At 42.9% G+C, this 22190-nt stretch overlaps 1 protein-coding gene across 12 annotated transcripts in view; it reads left to right on the top strand.

Annotated features, from left to right (window-relative positions):
• The first annotated feature begins 1662 nt into the window (after positions 1-1662).
• The window catches only part of ADD1 (adducin 1), an 86775-nt gene continuing 66247 nt past the window's right edge, over positions 1663-22190 (top strand). For 10 of the 12 annotated variants that reach the window (XM_077875971.1, XM_077875963.1, XM_077875952.1 and 7 more), the window contains exon 1: positions 1663-1823. The gene's annotated coding sequence lies outside the window, so the exon portion shown is untranslated. Of the gene's footprint in view, positions 1824-1962; positions 2059-2183; positions 2312-22190 lie in introns of those variants that run through there. The other 2 variants (XM_077875948.1, XM_077875940.1) reach the window with 2 other exon arrangements.

The following is a 22190-nucleotide window of genomic DNA, read 5'->3' as shown; positions in this document are numbered from 1 at the left end:
TTTGCAGGGACTCCAATTACACATTAGGCCTCTTGAAGTTGTCCTACAGCTCACTGGTGTTCTGTTTGTTCTTTTTAGGCTCGTTTCTCTGTCTCATTTACTTTTTCTATGTCTTCCAGTTCACTTATTCTTTTGCTGTGTTTAATCTGCTGTTAGTCTCATTCAGTATATTTTCCATTTCTGATATATTTTCTTTTAGAAGCTCGATCTGAGTCTTTTTTGTCTACAAAAAAAAAAAAAAAAAAAAAGAGAGTTGTCAGTGTCCCTTCTTTCAAATCCTACTGAACATCTTCCTTTTCTACCTCCCATTCTGGATTTCTTCACAGCTCACATTAAGTTCAGTCCATTCAGACACAAATTCCCTGGCTCCCTTTCAAGAAGGGACACTGACAGCTCTCTCTCTCTTTTTTTTTTTTTTAGATGGGGGCGGGGGGGCAGAGGAAGGAGAGGGAGAGAAGCAGACTCCCAGATGAGCAAGGAGCCAGACCCAGGGCATGACCCTAAGCTCATGACTTGAGTTGAAATCAAGAGTCCCGTGCTCAACTGACTGAGCCACCCAGGCACCCACTTCACTGATAGCTCTTAAGTGCCAGGCCTTCTTCCTGGGCGCAAGGGAAACAAATGACTGATGTAGAATTGCAGAGTGTTGTCCAGAAGTGCTTGGAGATCAGAGGTCAGGGACCTATCCCTAGACAACATTCTTGACCTTTCTGTGGGCAAAGCCAAAGAGCTCCCTCCTGGGGAGGCCTGGGTTCCCTGCTGTGCTTCCCCCACCCAGCGCTGGGCCTCAGCTTCCTATGGTGTAAAGGGAACATGAAACCCTGCTTCTGTTTCCTGGGTCTCTTGGGGGCTCGGATGAAACAAGAGGGGGAAGAGGGTAGGGGCAGGTACTGGTGTGGTCTCTAGGCTGGCCTCCAGGTCACTGGCAGGTGGCCTGATCTTGCCAATGCCCAGGCCTAGACTCTACTACTGTACTGGTTCTGCAGAGGTGACCGGTGCTCGTTCATCCAGCACCGGCAGGCCAGGCCCTGGGCCCCAAGCAGCCACCCTGTCTTTGCGAAGCCTTATCGCCATCCACAGATCCCACTGCCCGGACTCCACCCTGGCTGCCAGTCCCAAACCCTGCAGTGACCCCGCCCGGCGAGGAGAGGGCCGGGCACAGGGTCCAGGAGTCCGCGTGCTGGAGGAGTGCTCAAGGTGGGCAGGGGGCGGCCCGGGCTCGGACGGCCCCTCTGGGCTGGAACGGGCGGTTTAGGACGCCCTGTAGCGCATCCCGGGCAGCGGGCCCGCAGAGGCCTCCGCTAGGGTCTGTCCAGCGGCCACGAGCGAGTGCACGCGCGGTTCTGGAAGAGCGGGCGCCGCTGGCCCCGCCGCCCAGGGGTGGCGGACCTTCCGCAGCGGGCGGGCGGCGGGCGGCGGGCGGCGGGCGGCGCCACACCCAGAGGGATCCCCGCGGCCCGCGGCAGCAGCACGCAGGGCCTCTGCTCCTGCCCTCCCCCGCGCCGCCCGGGCCCCGCCCCCTCCGCGCCCCACCGCCCGGGGTCAGCCAATCGCAGGGCGCGTTGCTGGGCGGCGCGGGGCGGGCTGGGCCTACAGGGGGGCGCGTTGTTGGGCTGCAGCGCCGCAGGCCGCACCCAGCTCGGGCGGCGGGGGCAGCGCTGGAGGCTGAGGGGGCGGAGAGGCCGGGCGGGCCGGGGCTGCGGGCTAGGGAGCGCCCGGCGGACAGGGGGCGGAGCCGGAGCCGGAGCCGGAGCTGGAGCCGACGCGCGGCAGCCGCCCTCGGACCTGGGAGCCTGTGCGCTGCCCGCGATTCGCCCCCTGAGGTGAGGCCCGCGCGCGGGGGCGGCGGCGGCGGGGCGCCGGGGGCCGCAGGCCGGTCCGTGGGGCCTGCAGCGGCGGCGCGGGAGGCCGGGCGGAGGCGGGCGGGGGCCGCGCGGGGCGGGGCGCTGGCGGGGGCGCGGGGCCGCGCTGGGAGGGGTGGTCGCCCCTCGGCCGGCGGCCGTGACCCGGCGCAGGCAGGACCGCTCCCCGCGGACCGTCGGCGGCGCGCGTTCCTCGGTGGGAGCGGCGGGGCGGCCGGCGGGGGGGGGGGGCGGGGCGCGGCGGGGTCGCGAGCGGACGCCGGGGCAGCAGGTGCTGGCGGCCGCCGGGGCCTCGGCCTGCGGCTCCGGGCTCCGTGCGGCCCCCGCAGCGTCGCTGCCCGTGGGCTCTGGGCGTTTGAGGGCGGCAGTGCTGCCCGCCAGACCTGCGTGAAGACGGCGGCGGTTGTCCTGGAGCTTCTCGGTCATCCTCTCGCTCTTCTTTCGCTAAGGTTTTCTGGGGGAGGTGCCAGGGCTTCGTGCTTTCAACAGTTACTTTTGTTTGTACTCTTGTAATTCCCGGTTCAGGATGTGTTTGTAGGTGATTTGTGTTGGCTTCATGCTCGCGTACCTTCCGATAAATACGTTGGCTAACCTGAAAGTGCTGGCAGTGTGGTAGGTGATTTTATGCCTAAAGGACATAAAGCAACTGGTGTATCCCTAAGAAGCGAAACACGTCTGAGAGCTGTATGCATTGTTGGTGAATGATTACGGAAAGATTGTTTGGGGTATATGTGGAAAGTGGATTGAAATCTTAATGGGGAGGGGTGCCTGGGTGGCTCGGTGGGTTCTTCCTCCGCCTTCGGCTCAGGTCAGGATCCCGGGGTCCTGGGCTTGAGCTCCCCGCACGCTGGGGGCTTCTCCCTCTGCCTCTCCCCTTGTTTGTGCTCCCCACCCCCTCCCAACAAATAAATGAAGTCTTAAAAAAAAAAGAGAAATCTTAATGGGGAGAAGAAATAGGCTTGCTGAAAGGTGCGCGCTGTTTCCTTTGCAAAACATCAGTCCTGCGGAGTGGGAGTGGATGAGTAAGAGTTCAGCAGGCGCCGGGAGGGGAGCGCGCATCTGGCCTGGGGGGTGAGTGGTGTGAGGGTGCGATTGTAAAATTCAGTCTCCAGTTAATGGGCTGATGCTAGCAGTGTAGAAATTATTTTTTAAAATCCGAAGTCATAATATACCCCTCGATTTCTGACTGTGGGGGAAAACTAGAATAGTAAAGGTGTTTTTTAAGGAAGTGAATGGTTTTGGCAGTTACAACTGCTTTTCAGAGTTTTGATGTGGTTTACAGCAGGTCAGCTGGTATGATTTGTTTTACTGCTTGTTGCTAGGTTTAGATTTTAGTCACACAGGCTCACTGAATGCCATGAATCTAAATTCTACCCAGTCTCCAAAAGATGGATAGTTTTCTTTCTAAAATACGATTTATACAGCTGACCATTTTTCCTTTAAGTCTTTGACATTACTTGATTCTGATAAGATTTTGTTTGGTGTTCAGCTTTGCGTTAACCGATTTTTACCACAAAAGCTGTTTCTTTAGATGATTATTAGTTTCCAGGTAGTTCTTTCAAATAGTCAAGTGTATTGTCTGAAAAGTAAATACTTGAAATGCTTTAAAACAGGTTGTTAAAAAAAAAAATCACATATCCTATCAGTGTTAAAATTCACCTTGTCTCAATTTCTAACAGTTTGACAAAAAAAAAAAAAAAAGTATATTATAGGAAACTTAAGAGTACAGATTGACTTACTTACTTTACATGTTGTCATGTACATGTAGCGAGAAGGGTGCAATAAGTCCCTGTTTAATCTCATCCAGCTTCAGCTATTAACAGTTATTAACTCATAGCCAGTCTTTATCTGTATGCCCAAACCCAGATTTCATGTCATTTTAACTTAAATATTTCAGTGTGTATATCTACATACATTTAAAAAAAAGATAAACACAAATACGACTGTCACAAAAAATGAATAATTTCTCATTACCTTCAAATACCCAACCAATGTTAAATTTTTCCGATTGTGTAGTAGTTTTTTGTTTGTTTTTTTGTTTTTTGGTAACAGTTTGAATCAGGATCCAAATGCTATTTGTACATTGTAACTTTTTTTTTTAAGATTTTTTTTTTTTAATTCATTTATTCATGAGACACAGAGAGAGACCAAGAGAGAGTCAGAGACATATGCAGAGAGAGAAGCAGGCTCCATGCTGGGAGCCCGATGTGGGACCCCATCCCGGGTCTCCAGGATCACACCCTGGGTTGAAGGCAGCGCTAATCTGCTGAGCCACTCAGGCGTCCCTGTAACTTGTTTTAATCTGTGGGTCTGCCTCCATCTTTTATCTTTCCTTGCAATTTATTTATTGATGAAACTCTGTGGTTTGTCCTGTGGAGTTACACACAGTCTGGATTTTATTCTGTATTGTAGTTTAACTACACAGAAATGAATGTGCATAGGTAGATAAATTTAAAGGTGTGATCAAATTGAGATTTGATTTATTTTTGGCAACAAAAACCTTAATAGGGTAGTAGGCAGGTAATGATTAGTAGTCTTTCTTCTTGTTAGCAGCCCTTGATGCTCAATGCCTCCAATCATTTTATTTCTTTATTCATTTATTTAATTTAGATAGAGAACGCAAGCAGGCAGGGGCAGAGGGAGAAAGAGAGAGACTCTTAGGAAGACTCCATGCTCAGTGTGGAGTCCCTCATGGGGCTTGATCCCACAACTTGAGCCAAAATCAAGAGTTGATTACTTAACTGAGCCATGCAGATGCCCCAGAGTCATTATTTTATTAGGCTTTGGGAAGTGATGATATTTTAATTCTATAACTTCATAATTTATTAGCTGGAATGCTTCTATAAAGAGAAATGTCCTGGGGTGTCCTGGGTGGTTGATTTCAGTTCAGGTCATGATCTTGGTTCTCTTGGGTTTTTGTTTTTTTTTTTTAAATCAAACATTACATTTTATTATTTTATTTTATTTTATTTTATTTTATTTTATTTTATTATTTTATTTTATTTTATTTTATTTTTTTATAAAAAGATTTTATTTATTCATGAGAGACACAGAGAGAGGCAGAGACATAGGCAGAGGGAGAGGCAGGCTTCCCGTGGGGAGCCGGATGTGGGACTCCATCCCAGGACCCCAGGATTATGCCCTGAGCCTAAGGCCGACACTTGACCACTGAGCCATCCAGGCGTCCCTGGGTTCTTGGGATTGAGCCCCGCTCGGGGCTCTGTGCTAAGTGGGCAGTCTTTGGAGATTCTCTCCTAATCTCTCTGCCCCTCCCCCTGCTCTCTCATGCAGGTATGTTCTCTCTCAAATAAATAAATAAATCTTTACAAAAAAAAAAAAAAAAAAAGAAAAATGCTCCTTCCATAATTTGGTTACCCTGATTTTAGCTCTTTTGGGCAATGTAGGCTAAATGGTTAATTTGTCTGCAGTATTCACTAGTTCTCAAAATGAGTTGGGATACTCTAAAAGTGGCTAGTGAGTTGTGTATGTGTTCGTGTCTTTGTAAACTGGTGGATTTAAACATATTTGATATGGTTCAGTCCACTGTAGGTATTATCCTTATTGATGCTTTGAACACAACTCTAAAAGTCTTTGATCTTTCTAGTGTGACAAACTGCACTAGGCTCCTCTTATACATTTTTTCCCCCGTTTTTAAAGATTTTATTTCTTCATGAGAGACACAGAGAGGCAGAGATATAGGCAGAGGGAGAGGCAGGCTCTCCATGGGGAGCCTGATGTGGGACTCCATCCCAGGACCCCAGGATTGTGTCCTGAGCCAAAGGCAGACATTCAACTGCTGAGCCAGGTGCCCCCTCTTGTACATTTTCTGTCCCAAGCCCTGGAATGATCCATTTCTCCAAGGGGCTTTGATTTCTTTTAATGAAAAATGACATTTAGTAATGACAGTCTGTACCCTGGGGTTGTTCAGTGTTTCTAGGTTGATCATTGTTTCTAGGTCTTCCCAGTGCACAGATAGATCTCAGGTCACTACACAGAGTTCTACCTAATCTTCTTTTTTTTTTTTTATTTTAAGATTTTTATTTATTCATGAGAGACACAGAGGGGCTGAGGCAGAGGGAGAAGCAGGCTCCTTGTGGGGAGCCTGATGCGGGACTTGATCCCATGACCCTGGGATCACGACCTGAGCTGAAGGCAAACGCTTGACCACTGAACCACCAAGGTGCGCCTCTACTTAACCTTCTTGATCTTATGCCAGTATCTTTTTTTCTTCCAAGACAGACATCTTGATTCTAATTACTCATTTTTAAGGCTTTATTTATTTATTTGATAGAGAGAGAGAAAGCGCGTGAGCTCACTGAGTTGGGGGTGGGGGGACAGAGGGAGAGGGAGAAGCAGACTTCCTGCTGAGCAGGGAGCCCGACTGATTTGGGGCCTTGATTCCAGAATCCTGACCTCCTGACTTGAGCCAAAGGCGGACCCTTAACTGACTGAGCCACCCAGGCGCCCCTAATTACTTATTTTATCCTACACTGTACACATCTCAGCTTCAGAAGAATATGAAAACTATCATCAATTAATAAAAATTAATTTTTTTTGCATCCCCATTAGAGATAAAAAGTCAAATTACTGTTTTTTTTTTTTTAATTTTTTAAATTTTTTAAATTTTTATTTATTTATGATAGTCACAGAGAGAGAGAGAGAGAGAGAGAGAGGCAGAGACACAGGCAGAGGGAGAAGCAGGCTCCATGCACCGGGAGCCCGACATGGGATTTGATCCCGGGTCTCCAGGATCGCGCCCTGGGCCAAAGGCAGGCGCTAAACCACTGCGCCACCCAGGGATCCCAAATTACTGTGTTTTAAAGTCACTTAAAATAGTTACTCTGATTTTGCTGTTGGGTGCATAGGTTTCTGGGGGTTTTATCTTTCAGTATTTAGGGATTACTTTTTAAAAATTTGATAATTCTGTAAAATATTAAAAGGTTTTCAAAGTCAAATGTATGGAACAAGGTATAGTCAAGGAAGTCTTCTTTCCCTTAATTTTCACCTATGCCTCTTGTGGGTGACCTTTTTACATTTTAATTTTATGGTTACATTCAAACTTCCTCTTTATTAGATAGGTGGTAGTGTATTATACACATTTTTTCACCATACTTTAAAAGTTTTTTTTTTTTAATGTGGTAAAATACATACAATATAAAATTTGCCATCTTAACCATTTGTAAATGTATGGTTCACTGGTATTATATACAAGCACATTGTTCTGCAGCCATCACTACCATCATCCCAGGACCTTTTCATCTTGTGAAACTGGATCTTTGTGCCTAGTAAGCAATAACCCCACATTCTCTTCTGCTCCCAGCTCCTGTCTGTGTCCTATGATTTTAACTACTCTCTCATATAATTGGAACCATGTGGTGGTTGCCCTTTGGTTACGGGCTCATTTCACTGAGCATAACGTTGTCAAGGTTCATCCGTGTTGTAGCATGTGTCAGAACATCCTTACTTTTGAAGACTTAATAATACTCTTATGTAGATATAGCACATAACTGGAAAACTGAATTTTTTGGTACATTTTAAGTTGGTGTGATGTCATACTAAAATTCTACTGAGAAGATTCTAGCCTTTTTTAAAAAAATATTTTATTTTTATTTATTTATTTGCAAGAGAGTGAATGAGAGAGAGAAGGAGCAGGGGGAGGGGCAGGGGCAGAGGGAGAAGCAGACAGGGAAGCTGAGCAGGGAGCCTGACGCAGGGCTCCATCCCGGGTTCCAGGATCATGACCTGAGCTGAAGGCAGACGCTTCACTGCTGGAGCCCCCCAGGTGCCCTGGTTCTAGCTTGCTTGCTTGCTTCCTTTCTTCCAAGATTTTATTTATTTATTTATTCATGAGAGACACAGAGAGAGAGAGGCAGAGACATAGGCAGAGAGAGAAGCGGGCTCCATGCAGGTACCCCGATGTGGACTTGATCCCAGGATCCCCAAGATCATGCCCTGAGCTGAGGGCAGATGCTCAACCACTGAGCCACCCAGGCGTCCCTAGCCTTCTTTATTATGTGGTGGTTGACAGCTACCAGTAGTAAAGACTTCAGTTTTGCATTTTTCTTTTTTTTAAAAAATAGCTGCCATTTTAGCCCTTCAACTATAGCAGTACTGTTTTGGGTGGGTTTTAGCAATGTTCTTTTCTTTTCTTTTCTTTTCTTTTCTTTTCTTTTCTTTTCTTTTCTTTTCTTTTCTTTTCAAGATTTTATTTATTCATGAGAGACAGAGAGAGAAAGGCAGAGACATAGGCAGAGAGAGAAGCGGGCTCCATGCAGGTACCCCGATGTGGACTTGATCCCAGGACTCCAGGATCACGCCCTGAGCCAAAGGCAGAGGCTCAACTGCTGAGCCACCCAGACGCCCTAGCAGTGTTATTTCTGAGATGAAATCGTCTAACTCACTGACACAGTGAGTTCTTTAATCAGTTATTTTTAAAAGGTTTTTTGAGAGAGAAAGCATGAGAGAGAGAGAAAGAGAACAAGTTGGGGGAGGGGCAGAGGGAGAGGGAGAAGCAGACTCCCCACTGAGCAGGGAGCCCTACGTGGGTTTGGATCCCAGGACTCTGAGCTCATCACCTGAGCTAAAAGCAGACACTTCACCAGTGGAGCCACCCAGATTCCCCATTAATCAATTCATTAACATTACATTTTAGTAATCTGTTTTTTCTCATGTTAACTGGTATTTTTTCACCCATTATCTCTGTAGGTGTTCATTGAACTCTGAGATATTTAAGATTTGCAGTCTAAAATATTAGACCTATAGAATTTAAGTGTGTGAAAAACAGTGCCTGTAGTCATAGTTATTAATGATGTTTTGTCAGAATCAGTTTTGTCAATTTTACCTTCATAATACATCCTAAAGCAGACCTTCTGTCCCTTCTCCACTGTCACCACCTGGGACCCAGCAATTATCACATCTCCCTTGAACTTGCACAGCAGGCTCCACCTGGTTTCCCTGAGTCCTTCGTACCCATTCTCTACCTTTCAACCAGGGTGATTTACACAGAAGATAAATTAGATCATGTTCTGTCTTGCTTAAAACCTTTCAAGACTGATAAAAGTGGTCACCTCTAGGCACAGGGAACTCTGTGGCTAGGGAATGGGGTGGGAGGAGAATTTGTTTTCACTGTATAAGCTTATTTATCTTTGGATATATGTTTCAGGTCATGTAGTTGGATTATGTACTCAGAATAAGATAGTCATCTCACAAAGAAATAAAAACCCAGTGACTTCATGTTATATTTAATGACAGAATCCAAATTTCTTGATCTCCAAGTTCACTTTCTACCATTTTTCCACTTGCTCACTTATGCTGCATTTACAATGGTTTTCCTGGAACCTAGCTCTTGGAATTTGGGAATCGTACATTGATCCCTTGCCTAGAGTGAACACTTATACCACTCTGCATGGCCAGCTTCTCTTTTAGGCTCTTCTTAAATGTCTCTTAAAGAGACTCTCCTTATCTGCCCTCTGTCAAATGGGTTTCTCTTGTTATTTGCTAACTTAGACACTTCTGGTGTCCTTCATTTTTAATGATTTAGTTATGTGTTTACTCTTGTTTTTTCTTCCACAGTAATGATGCTTCATGAAGGTGGAGAGCATATTTATCCACTGTTTAAGCTGGCTCCTTTGTGTTTTTGCTAGAATGAGTTCTTAGTTATAGACGAGACCATGACACTTCCCTGCCTAGAGCTTTTCAGCGACTCCCCCTAGTCCATACATTCCGAGCTCCTGGAGCAGACTTCAAGGTTTGGCCTCTTCTCATATGTATCTCCATTTTCTTCTCTTACAACACTTTGGTCTTGCTTCCCACTGTGTTCTGAGCATGGTAACCTGGCACACAGTATGTGCCCAGTAAATATTTGTGGAATGAATGATTTTAAGACTCAGTCTGTTTAAGTCTTTGGGAAATTAAGTCACACTCTTGGGAAAAGGTTAGCTAAAAACATGAGTTCATAAGCTTCAGGGAAGGCTACATAAAGAAGGTAGAGTTTAAACTTATCCTTACAAGGTGGGTATGGTGGGTAAAGGGGAAAGTACCATTCTGTGAAGGAGAAATGGGAGTATATGTGTGTGTGTTTTAAACATTTTATTTATTCATTTTAGAGAGAGCATGAGTGAGAGGGGTAGAGAGAGAGAATCTCAAGCAGAGTCCACGCTGAGTGCAGATCCTGCTGAGTGCAGAGCCCAATGTGGGGCTCAGTCCCAGGACCTTGAGATCATCACATGAGCTGAAACCAAGAGTCAGGCGATTAAGCGAGAGCACCACCAAGGCGCTTCAGAAATATTTTTTAAAGACTAAATTTTTTGTAACCATGTTTTATGGCAGTGAGAGTACACATGCAAATTGGTGTGGGGGAGGGGCAGAGGGAGGGAATCCCAAGCAGATTCCCTGCTGAGCACAGAGCCCTGCTGTGGGGGCATGACCTGAACCAAAATCAAGAGTCAGCCACTTAACTGACTGAGCCATCCAGTTTCTCCGATTATCTTTTTTCTCAGTTGAAAAAAACTGAAGTGGTTGCCAAGGTCATATAGTTAGGTGATGGAGCTGGGATTGAAACCAAGGCTGTCTGACTCCATAGATGATGCTCTTAGCCACAGGCTATGCTACCTGCCTTCTCCATACTTGCTCAATCCTAACACTTTAGGCACTTGATTGTAGTGATTGGTTCTGGTCTTCCCCAGGAGGGTAAGAGCTGTATTCCCTGAGTCTAGCACAATGCTTGGCACAGAGCAGATCCTTAAGACATAGTTACTGCATGAATGATCTTCAGTTATATTTTATTTATTTTATTTTTTTAAATATTTATTTTATTTAAGGTTTATTTATTTATTCATTCAGAGAGCGCGAAGAGAGAGGCAGAGACACAGGCAGAGGGAGAAGCAGGCTCCCTGCAGGAAGCCCGATGTGGGACTCAATCCCGGGTCTCCAGGATCACACCCTGGGCTGCAGGCGGCGCTAGACCGCTGCGCCACCGGGGCTGCCCTTCAGTTACATTTTAAAAGCTTAGTTGTGAGGAATAATGTTCATGGCAAATTGTTCAAGATGGTGTGGCCCATCTGTTTTCTTAAAGCAGTGGTTGGCAAACCTTCTGTAAAGGGCCAGATAATAGACATTTCAAGTTTTGAGAGTTGTAGGGTCTCTGTTGCAACTCCTGAGCTCTGCAGCTGTCACAGGAAGCAGCCATAAGTGATAGGCAAATGGATGTGCATGACTGTTCCAATAAAGTAGTCTTTGTGGACATTGAAATTTGAATTGATTTCCAGGTCTATTATCTACTGTTATTTATGTTTAATATTGTTATTTTTTCAAACTTTAAATATTAATCTTAGCTTGTGGCCCTTATAAAACCATTTGGCCTGGCAGGTGGTCATCATTTGCTGATTTCCGCCCAAAGAATAAATTTTATCATTAGATCAAAATAGACCTCTCTCTGGAACTGAATTGTTTTGTCTGCCAGTGCCCTTTGTTCTCTTGCGCCGTACTTTGGTGTCCATTAAGGAGCATGTAGAAGAGACAGTGTTCTGAAACTCGGTGTCATATTGGTTGTAGGGCAGTTGTTGGGAGCCTTGTCCATTATAATAAGTGGAAGAAAAGACTGTCCTTTATTTTCATTAAGAAATCTACTTTATTTTTCTTTGAGTAGAATTCTCTGCTTCATCATTCTAGCTCTATCCCAGAATGAACTTTTGTATTTTGTTTTTCCTTTAGCTTCATATATTTCAGGTGTGGGTTAATAGAAAGCTATATGGAGTGAGAAAGACTTGGTTACACCTAGCTGTGTGATTTTCTTTGCCAAATTAACCTTGTGTCTTGAATTGTAAAAGAGGAGGACATCTTTCCTGCCTCACATTTGGCATATTTATGGGGTTAGGTATAATGTAAGTGAACTGGGAGCACTTTACCTGGCCCAGAGGTTACTGTGGATTCTCTTAGGTGCACTCCCAACAGATACTTAGGGCTTTTGGGTCTATGACATTTTACTAAGAAAGCAGATGCTCGTATACTACATCTGATTTAACCAGATGAGATGCTGGTGTTTCAGAAAAAGAAATGTTTGCAATTCGAAGGTGCTTATTGCCACAGAAGTTTGGTACACATAAGTATAGATTTGAGCCAGCAGGTTCAGAGCTCAAAACCTTTGGGCTAACTCTTAAGTTTTATTTTTTCAAAAGGTGTTGCTTCACTCTCTTTTTGCTGCATCATTTCCTCCAAGAATCTGCTGTCATCTTAAGTTTTGTTTTTTTATATGATGTGTTCTTTTTCTCTGGATGCTTTTAAGACTTCCTTGTCACTGGTTTTGAGCAGCTTTTTTTCTTTTTTTTTAAGATTTTTATTTATTTTAGAGCACGAGGGGAGGAACACAGTGAGTGGGAGAGAATCTCAAGCAGACTCCACACTAAGCATGGAGCCCCAAACAGTTTTATTTTGATGTGCCTTTGTGTGCATGTTTCTTGTACTTGTGGGATTCATTGAGCTTTTTCTTGGATCTATGGATTTATAATGTTCATCAAATTTGGGGAAATTTTGGGTGTTGTTTTTCACATATTTTCCTGTTCCTTCTCCATGTCCTCTGCTTTGAGGGCTTTGGTACCATGTATTTTAGACCATGAAAAGTTGTCCCACAGCTAACTGATACTCCTTTATTTGTCTTTTTTCTGTAGGTTTCATTTTGGATAGTCTTTATACTGTATCTTCACATTCACTGTTTTTTTTTTCTTCTGCAATGTTCAATCTGCTGTTGTTCTTGTTTAGTGTAATTTTTCATATTAGACATCCTGGCTTTCATCTTTACAAGTTCTATTTGTGTTCTTTAAAAAAAAAATATTTCTGTATTTGACAGAGCAGGGAGCCCAATGTGGGACTTGATGCCAGGACCCTGGGATCATGACATGAGGTGAAGTCGGATGCTTCACCCACTGAGCCACCCCTGTGCTTCCTATTTGTATCATTTTTATATCTTCCATTTCTCTACTTAAGGTTTTGAAAATATAGAATATATTTGTACCAACTGTTTTAATGACCTTGTCTGCTATTTTTAACTTCTCTTTCAGTTCTGGGTTAGTTTTGATTGATTTATCTCCTCAGTCAGGGTTATATTTTCCTGCACTTTGCTTGTTGGATTTTTTTTTTTTTATTGGATACCAGACATTGTAAATTTTATTATACGTTGTTCTGTTATTTTTTATTTTTTAAATTTTATTTATTTTTTTGTTCTGTTTTGAATAGTTATTTAAGTATTCTTGATGTTCTGTTACATTAGCAACAGGACTTTAAAATTTTCCTTGGTGAAAAATTGGTGAATTGTGACATTTTCTTTTTATGTAAATTAAGTTCTCAGCTTTCTTGAGAATCTAAATTCACTAAAAAAAACCCCTACTTACCTGTGAGTCCTATATTTTTTGTTTTTATTTTCCTCCATGCTTTGGGAAGTTATTTTGGCAAGTGGTAAGCATGTCCTTTTTTAAATTCCCTATCTTTTAAAGGTTTTCAAAACTGAATCCAAGATTTGGTTAGTAACAGAGGTAAATATGCTAATAAACCTTTAGTTTGGTCAGTGCTTACTGGCTATCACATGTCTCCTTAAAGTAGTTAGGAATCTGAACATAGTATAACATTAAACTTTAATAGAACTGTTTAATAGTTAATACTTATTCTGACCTACATGTAGGAAATGTGAGTTGGAGAAAATGAAGGCAAGCAAGTTTAATTCATTTTGCCCTTTGTGCTTTATTTATTCCAGAAGTACCTTTTTAAACAACTGTTATGACTAATGTACATTGTTTCTCATAGCTGAAAAGTGTTCAGTGTATTTTGACACTTTAGTTTAAAATTGTTCAGTGTATTTTGACAAGGTGTTTTTTTTTTTTAAGATTTTTATTTATTTATTCATAGAGACAGAGAGAGAGAGAGGCAGAGAGAGACACAGGCAGAGGGAGAAGCAGGCACCATACAGAGAGCCTGATGTGGGACTGGATCCCTATCCCGGGTCTCCAGGATCACGCCGTGGGCTGCAGGCGGGGCTGCCCACAAGGTGTTTTTTTTTTTTTTTAATGGGTTTATGTTACATAGGGAGGACATAGCAATTTAAATACAGTGGGACTTGTCTGTAGGACACTTAGCTTTTATTTTTATTATTTATTTATTTTTAAAAGATTTTATTTGTTCATGAGAGACAGAGAGAGAGAGAGAGAGGCAGAGACATAGGCAGAGAGAGAGAAGCAGGCTCCCTGCAGAGAGAGCCTGATGTGGGGACTTGACCCCAGGACCCCAGGATCACGATCTGAGCTGAAGGCAGATGCTCAACTACTGAGCCACTCAGGCGTCCTGACACTTAGCTTTTAACAATGCCTTCAAAACCCACTTTGCCAGGATAAAATAACAACAGTAATATTTAAAAATGTTATTTTATAAACATATTTCCTGTTCTATAACTTTTACTAACTTGCATATCAGTCCCACCTCTTCACGTGTACTTAGTGAGCACCTGTTTTATAATGGGTGTTGTTCTAGGTAGGCCCAGTGGGTGGAGATACATTCTCCATCTCGGGAACTTCTGTTCTAGAATGAGAGATGAGGAATAGGGATGCCTGGGTGGGTCAGTGGTTGAGTGTCTGCCTTCGGCTTAGGGCGTGAGCCTGGGGTCCAGGGATCAAGTCCTGCATTGGTCTCCCTACAGGGAGCCTGCTTCTCCCTCTGCCTATGTCTCTACCTCTCTCTCTGTGTCTCTTATGAATAAATAAATAAAATCTTAAAAAAAAAGAGATGAGGAATAAACATTAAGTTAGGTAGTAGTAACTGCCCTGAAGATGGGAGGCATGAGGAAATGGAGTTTGATGTAAGCAGGATCTATTTCAAATAGAGAACTGGGTTGACTGAGGAGACATTTGATCAGAGATGAAATCTGTGTGTATCCGAGAGCTGATGTTTGGGCAGTGGCAGTGGAGATCCATCTCACTGCCTGTGCTTTCTTGTTGCCCATTGGTGGCAGATATTGAGGGGCCAGGCCCTCCACCGGGGTGTCTGGGAAATAAGCCCTTGTGGGCTATGAGCTAGATGAGAAGATAGCACAAAATGGATGCTGTTGCTCTGTGTCAGCCTAATGCCTGTTACTGGGGGGTGTAGGTGTCAAACTGAATTTTTATTTTTTTTGGCGGGGAGCTCATCTAATAACAGCAACAGTAAAATTATTATTATAATAATAGTGTCATGATTGTGTAATCATTAAATTATAGCAGTGGCCACAGGTAACTTTTATTGAGGACTGTATTGAAGTATTGTGTTCCACTTTGCAGATGTGGACTTGCCTGAGAGTGCACAGCCAGAATGGTGGTTTACACATATATCTCCTTTAAGAAATAGTTACACTTAGTGCGGCGCCTGGCTGGCTTACTTGGTAGCAGGCAGTCCTTGATCCTGAGGTGGTGAGTTTAAGCCCCATGTTGGGCATAGAGCTCACTTAAAAAAAAAAAAAAAGCACAAGAAGTAAGTTACAGAAAATTTAATAACTATATGAAAAAAAAAGTCACAAATAGTGATTTTGATTTTGCTCCCCCTTAATAAATACATCTTTGGAGAATCCTCAATATCAGCACACAGATACTATGTTCCTTAGCAGTCTCAAGTGTCCCATTTTACAGGTATACTATTATTTAATCACTTCTGTATTGATAGGTATTTGTTTTCAGAATTTTACTGTTATAAACTGTTTCAGTGAATATTCTTGGCATCTCCATCTTTGGGCGCTATGAAGTAAGTATATTTGTAGATCTGTTCTAAGGAATGAATTGCCTGGTCCAAAGATGTTTGCACTTTAGTTTCCGTAGCTGTTTACAAATTACCCTCCCGAGAAGTTATACCAATTTATACTCCCATCAGCCATGTGATTTCCCCAAATAAGGAAGTGTTTACATGTACCATGGAAGTAAGAATGGGCTTATGTTACACAGTTATTGTGAGGTACCTGGTAAGCTGCCAGTAAATGGCTATTATTATGTATATTACTAATATAATTATAAACCTTTTTTCTGAACTTTATTACCAGAAATGTAAGTCGGGGAACTGTTTCAGGAGGTTGGGAAAGAAAAATGATACAGTTGGCCTAGCAGTGTGTGCCCCCCAGATACTGTCACCTGTGTCAGAACAAATTGGCTCTGCATCCAGCCTCTGGGCCCCTTAGCCTCTGGAGGCTGATTTCAGTGGGTGGAGCCTACAGGCACCTGCAGGCTTGTGCTAGGCCCTTGGTGGCTCACAGGGACATTTATTCTGGCTTGTGCCTTCACAGTACCCTGGAGTGACAGCTTTTGCTATTTGCATGAGAAAGGAGAAGGCCATCACTTGAGAGGGATCACTAGAACATCCTGTCCTGAGCACTTTGTTTTTTCTTCTCGTATTTTGAAAGGCTTAATGTCGGTTTGCCTTAAGGATTGATTTAGAATAACTTAAGGACCTCTTTACCTAAAAATATGGGTTTACTCCTCTGCTTGCTCTTGCTTGAAATTACTTGCAGGGGAGATGGAGTGGGTTTTTTTTTTTTTTTTTAGATTTTTATGTATTTATTCATGAGAGATGTGGAAAGAGAGAGAGAGAGAGGCAGAGACACAGGCAAAGGGAGAAGCAGGCTCCATGCAGGGAGCCTGACGTGGGACTCAATCCCGGGACTCCAGGATCATGCCCTGGGCCGAAGGCGACGCTAAACTGCTGAGCCACCCAGGCTCCCCGAGTGGGGTGGTATTAAGGAAGGAGCTGGTCTTCAGTGAGAAGGTGTGGGTTTACAGCTGGTCCACTGAGGGCAATAGAACACTAGGTGTTAAAGGCACTTCACTGCTTTGAGGCTTCATTTTCTCCACCACAAAATGAAGCAGTTTTAAGATGCAAAGCAGAGAACGTTATGAAAACACTTGGAAAATGCAAGTGGTGGATACCTGGGTGGCTCAGTCAGTTAAGTGTCTGACTTCAGCTAGGATCCTGGGAGCCTGCCTCTTCCTCTGTCCCTCCCCCTGTACACTTGTGCTGTCTTTCTCTCTAATAAATAAATAAATAAATTAAATCTTAGAAAAAGCAAATGCAAATGCCAAATGAGAACATCTGCCCACACAGAAGCTGGTGCATGAATGTTCACAGCAGCATTATTCTTAATAGCTGAAAAGTAGAAAGAACACATATATTCATTAACTGATGAATGATAACATGGTATATCCGTGCAGTGGAGCATTATTTGGCAACAATAAGGAATGAAGTGCTGATACATGCTGGACGTGCAGAAACTTGGAAAATCTTGTGCTAAGAAGGAAGCCAGAGAAAGGAGGAGGAGGGAGGAGTTGGAATAGGGAGTGCCTGCTAGTGTGCATGGGGTTTCTTTTTGCGTGTTGAATATCTTACAAAATTAGATCTTGGTGGTAGTTGCACATCTCTGTGAATAAATGAAAAACTACTGAACTCTACTCTTTAATTGGATGAATTTTATGGTATGTGAACAGATCTCAGTAAAACTGTACACGTGTAAATGCTACATTAGGAGTTCTAGTCTCCCTGAAGTGAGTCAGTTGTCAACTGTCATATTAGTGCTCAGTATTAGGGATATGGTGTCAAGATGTGGCCCTCAATCAAGTTAGCAAAATTCTCTGAAATCATCTGTACAAGTTTGAGTAGTCACAGTAACAATCTTGTCTAATCTAGAGCCATGTGGGGCCATAGTGAGACATTGGACTACTTATGGCACACAGGTGTGCTTCATTATGCTCTTTTTCCAATGTATAAATTGGTGAGAAGTGGATGCTAATGGAGAAAGGCACATGAACGCAATAGAGAGCCTGTTTACTAGCGATTTCCACTTTTTTTTTAATAAGTCAAAGCTTTGTGCAAAGATAATTGGGTCATGTACAGCTGTACATGTTTGTAGCTTAGTAAGGATTTTGTGGTTAACTATGCTAAGATTTAAGAATATTTTAGTTTAGGGATGCCTGGGTGGCTCAGCGGTTGAGCATCTGCTTTTGGCTCAGGTTGGGAACCTGTGGTCGTGGGACTGAGTCCCACATCGGGCTCCCCGTATGGAGCCTGCTTCTCCCTTTACCTATGCCTCTGCCTGTCTCTCTCTGTCTCTCATGAATAAACAAATAAAACCTTAAAAAAAATAGTTTACAGGCCAAGCTCATTCCCAGATGATACCATTAATCAAGTTATTGTTGCGTAGAGCTGCAGGCAGGCAGGGAAGGTTAGAAATGGGGCTTGAGTCTCATGGAATGAGCTCCCTTTAGGATTGTCTATTTCAGGAGGAAGGGATGTGACATGATTCACCCATCTTTAGGGGAACTAGATGACCGCACATCCAGATAACATGATCATAGTTTGTTCTGAGCATCCAGGGACTGAAGCACGATGTACTTTGACAGCATAAACACTAGGAATGTCACTGCCCCATAGTATCTGGAATACTTAATGTGTTCTGCTCTCTGCCTGGGGTTTCTGGCTGATGGACTGTTTGGAAAGCAGGGGGTTTCTTTAGGGGAAGGAAGCATTTCTTTTCCAGCTTTTACTCAAGTGATGAGAGTATGAATTTTCTTTGTCTCTAGTTTCTAAGTGATACTAGCATTTAGGAGACGTATTAATTCATTGAACTTTAAAAAAAGCCTTCAGTGAAGCAGGATTTGTACTCAGCATTCAGGAATGAAAGATAACAGGAACAGAGGCCCCACTTGAAGGGCTCAGGGCTCCTGAGGTCAGATAGAGCACCATGTAAGCCCATGAGGCTGGCTCCTTGGGCTCACCTGCTGGGCCTTCGGGAGGGACTTGAGGTGGGTGCCTCTTATAGTTGTTTAACATTGAGCTGTTTCATGTCACTCACCTACAGTTACTTTTTTTTATTAAAGATTTATTTATTTGAGGGGGAGCATGAGCAGGAGGGGCAAAGGGAGAGGGCGAGAGAACCCCAAGCAGACTCTACCCCGCATGGAGCCTGATTTGGAGTTCATTGTGAAATCACCACTTAAGCAGACATGTGCCACTCAGGTGTCCCACCCACAGTTACTTTTATCATTTCTGTCTTAGGAAAATCAAGCTAGCATTTCTGTTTTAAAGATGGTAGGTAATTTCTGTTTTTGTTGCTTCATAATGCAGTAGGATAAAGTAGAATCCTCATGAAAACTACAGATTTTCATGATTTTGGCTATGAGAGACTGCCAGTACCTTTTTCATAAAAGAAGGAATTTGTACATTATTTCAGTTTTTGAGGCCATTGACCCCAGATTTCACTGTGTATGAAAAAAGCTATGACATCATCTTTATTCTCAGTAAAAATCAAGGCTGCATGTTATTTGCTAGAGCAAATACATGAATTACAATTTTTTTCCTCTGAAAGGACATATGGTTTGTACTTTTAAACTCAGGTAATCAGTACAGTATAGCTGTCGCTATAATCTGATTTTCAGAGTTGTTTGAGGATTAGAAAAAATATGTATGTAAAGCATAGTGAGGGTTATGTATTGCTAAATGGTGTGAAATTTATTCATTTTCTAACTTCTTAGAAGTTGATTACTTTTTTAACATAAAGGATTTGAATCTATACATTTCTCTAAAAGTAGCTCTTTAGTGAAGCCAGTGATTTTCATGTATTATCTTTCCATTATGTAAGTGTGCTTAAAATTTCATTTATTTCTTCAGCCTGTAAGTTGTTTAAAACTATGCTCTTATGGGTGCCTGGGTGACTCAGTGGGTTGACTTCCCAACTCTTGGTTTCCGCTCATGTCATGATCTTGGGGTTGTGGGATTGAGCCCCACATTGGGTATGGAGCCCACTCTGGATTTTCTCTCCCCCTAAAAAAAAGTGCTTTAAAAATATTTTAAAAATACATTTTTATATATATGTATGTGTGTGTATGTATATCCTATATATATTTACATATATGTAAATTTTTAAATTTTTTTTAATTTTTATTTATTCATGATAGGCACACAGTGAGAGAGAGAGAGGCAGAGACACAGGCAGAGGGAGAAGCAGGCTCCATGCACCGGGAGCCTGACGTGGGATTCGATCCCGGATCTCCAGGATCGCGCCCTGGGCCAAAGGCAGGCGCCAAACCGCTGCGCCACCCAGGGATCCCAAACACTAATTTTTGTTATTGATATGTTTTAATTAGATTGTGACCAGAGAAATTGTTTGTATGCTAGTGACCCTCTGGAATTTGTTGAGATTTAAAAATTTTCTATCCAGATATGAAATTAATATTTATAGATGTTTTTTGTATTTTATTTTTTTTGTTTTTTGTATTTTAAAGAAGAATATATATTCTTTGTTTTTAGAAAACAGGGAGGTGCAAGGTTCTCTATACCTCTAAAGATGTAATATGTTAGTGGTTCTTATTTTCTTTTTACTGTTTACTAATTTTTGACTGCTTTGCCTATTAATAATTCAGTAATGTGGGGATCCCTGGGTGGCGCAGCGGTTTGGTGCCTGCTTTTGGCCCAGGGCGCGATCCTGGACACCCGGGACCGAATCCCACATCGGGCTCCCGGTGCATAGAGCCTGCTTCTCCATCTGCCTGTGTCTCTGCCTCTCCCTCTCTCTCTCTCTCTCTCTCTCTCTCTCTGTCTCTCTGTGACTATCATAAATAAATAAAAATTAAAAATAAAATAAAATAAAAAAAATTCAGTAATGTTTTAGTTCTCCATTGTGATGGTAGATTTGTCAGTTTTTCTCTGAGTACCAGCAATTTTTGCATCATATGTCTTGGGACCATTTTATCAGGCATCTATTTTTTTAATCTTTCTATTGGAGTGAACTTTTTTTTATCATTGTAGTAGTTTTTTTCATCCCAAATAAATGCTTTTATTTTCTATGGTCTTTTTTTGTTTCATATGAATACAGAAACTCCATTTTCTTTTGGTTGGTATTTGCCTGGTATACCTATTTTCAGCCATTTACTTGTAAACTTTTCTGTTCTTATATTTTATTGATATATTCTTTGTGTGTGTGTGTGGATGTTATAACAGATTATCTCAAACTTTGTGCCTTAAAACACAAAAATATTCTCTTATACTTCTGGAGGCCAGAAGTCCAAAATCAGTATCACTGAGCTGACATTAAGGTGATGGCTCTGGAGGTTCTTAGAAGAGAATTTGCCCCTTGCCTCTTTCACCTTCTTATGGCTGCCAGCATTCCTTTCTTGTGGCTGCTTCACTGCAGTCTCTGTGTCCCTGGTCATACTATTCTCTTGTCTTATGAATGTGTAGTCAGATTTCCTTCTGCCGCCGCCGCCACCGTCGTCGTCGTCGTCATCGTCTTCTTCTTCTTCTTCCTTTTAAAAGATCTTATTTATTTGAGAGAGAGAGAGAGAGCGCACACGAGAGTAAGCATGAGCAGAGGGGTAGAGGGAGAAGCAGACACTCCACTGGCCAAGGAACCTGACATGGGGCCCGATCCCAGGATCCTGGGATCATGACCTGAGCTGAAGGCAGATGCTTAACTGATTGAGCCACCCAGGTGTCCCTTCTGCCTTCTTTTATTGGCAGTTGCATTTAGGTAGTCCATGTAGTCCAGGATAATCTCATCACCCCAAATCTTTAGTCTAATCACATCTGCAAAGTCTTTGCCATATAAAATAGCATTTATAGGCTGTTGGGATTATAACTAATATCTCTGGTGACCATTATTTAGTGTACCACACGGATTATAATTTCTTTTAATTGGCATTACATTTATCATGATTCTGATAAATTTGTACTTTTTCTATCATTTTACATTTTGTTTTCTATTTGCCTTTTTTTTTTTTTTTTTTTTAAGATTTTATTTGTGGGACACCTGGGTGGCTCAGTGGTTGAGTGTCTGCCTTAGGCAGGTCATGGTCCTGGGGTTGAGTCCACATCAGGCTCCCAACAGGGAGCCTGCTTCTCCCTCTGCCTGTGTCTCTGCCTCTCTCTCTTTCTGTGTCTCAAATGCATAAGTAAAATTTAAAAAAAGATTTTGTTTGAGGGGAAGGGGGAGAGTGAGCAAGCAGGGGGAGGAGCAGAGGGGAGTGAAAAGCATACTTCATGCTGAGTTGATCCCATGATCCTGAGATCATGAACTGAGCCCCAAATCTAGAGTCAGATGCTCAACCCACTGAGCCACCCAGGTGCTCCTAGGCTTGCCTTTTAAACAACTAAGTTTTGTTTTGCTTTTTCCTTTATGTTCTCCCCCGTTTTCATTTGGAAATTACATATTCTGTTACGTTCTCTTTTAGTTGTCGCCTTTGAAATTTTATTCTGCATATATGTAACAAAGTCTGAAATTAATACTATCTTCTTCTACCAGACAAAACAAGGACATTGAAGCACTTTGATTCCAGTTATACT

The sequence above is a fragment of the Canis aureus genome, chromosome 2 (assembly GCF_053574225.1).
Source record: "Canis aureus isolate CA01 chromosome 2, VMU_Caureus_v.1.0, whole genome shotgun sequence".
NCBI lineage: Eukaryota > Metazoa > Chordata > Mammalia > Carnivora > Canidae > Canis > Canis aureus.
Note: the sequence above shows the minus strand (reverse complement) of the source record. Positions and strands in the feature narration are given on the sequence as shown.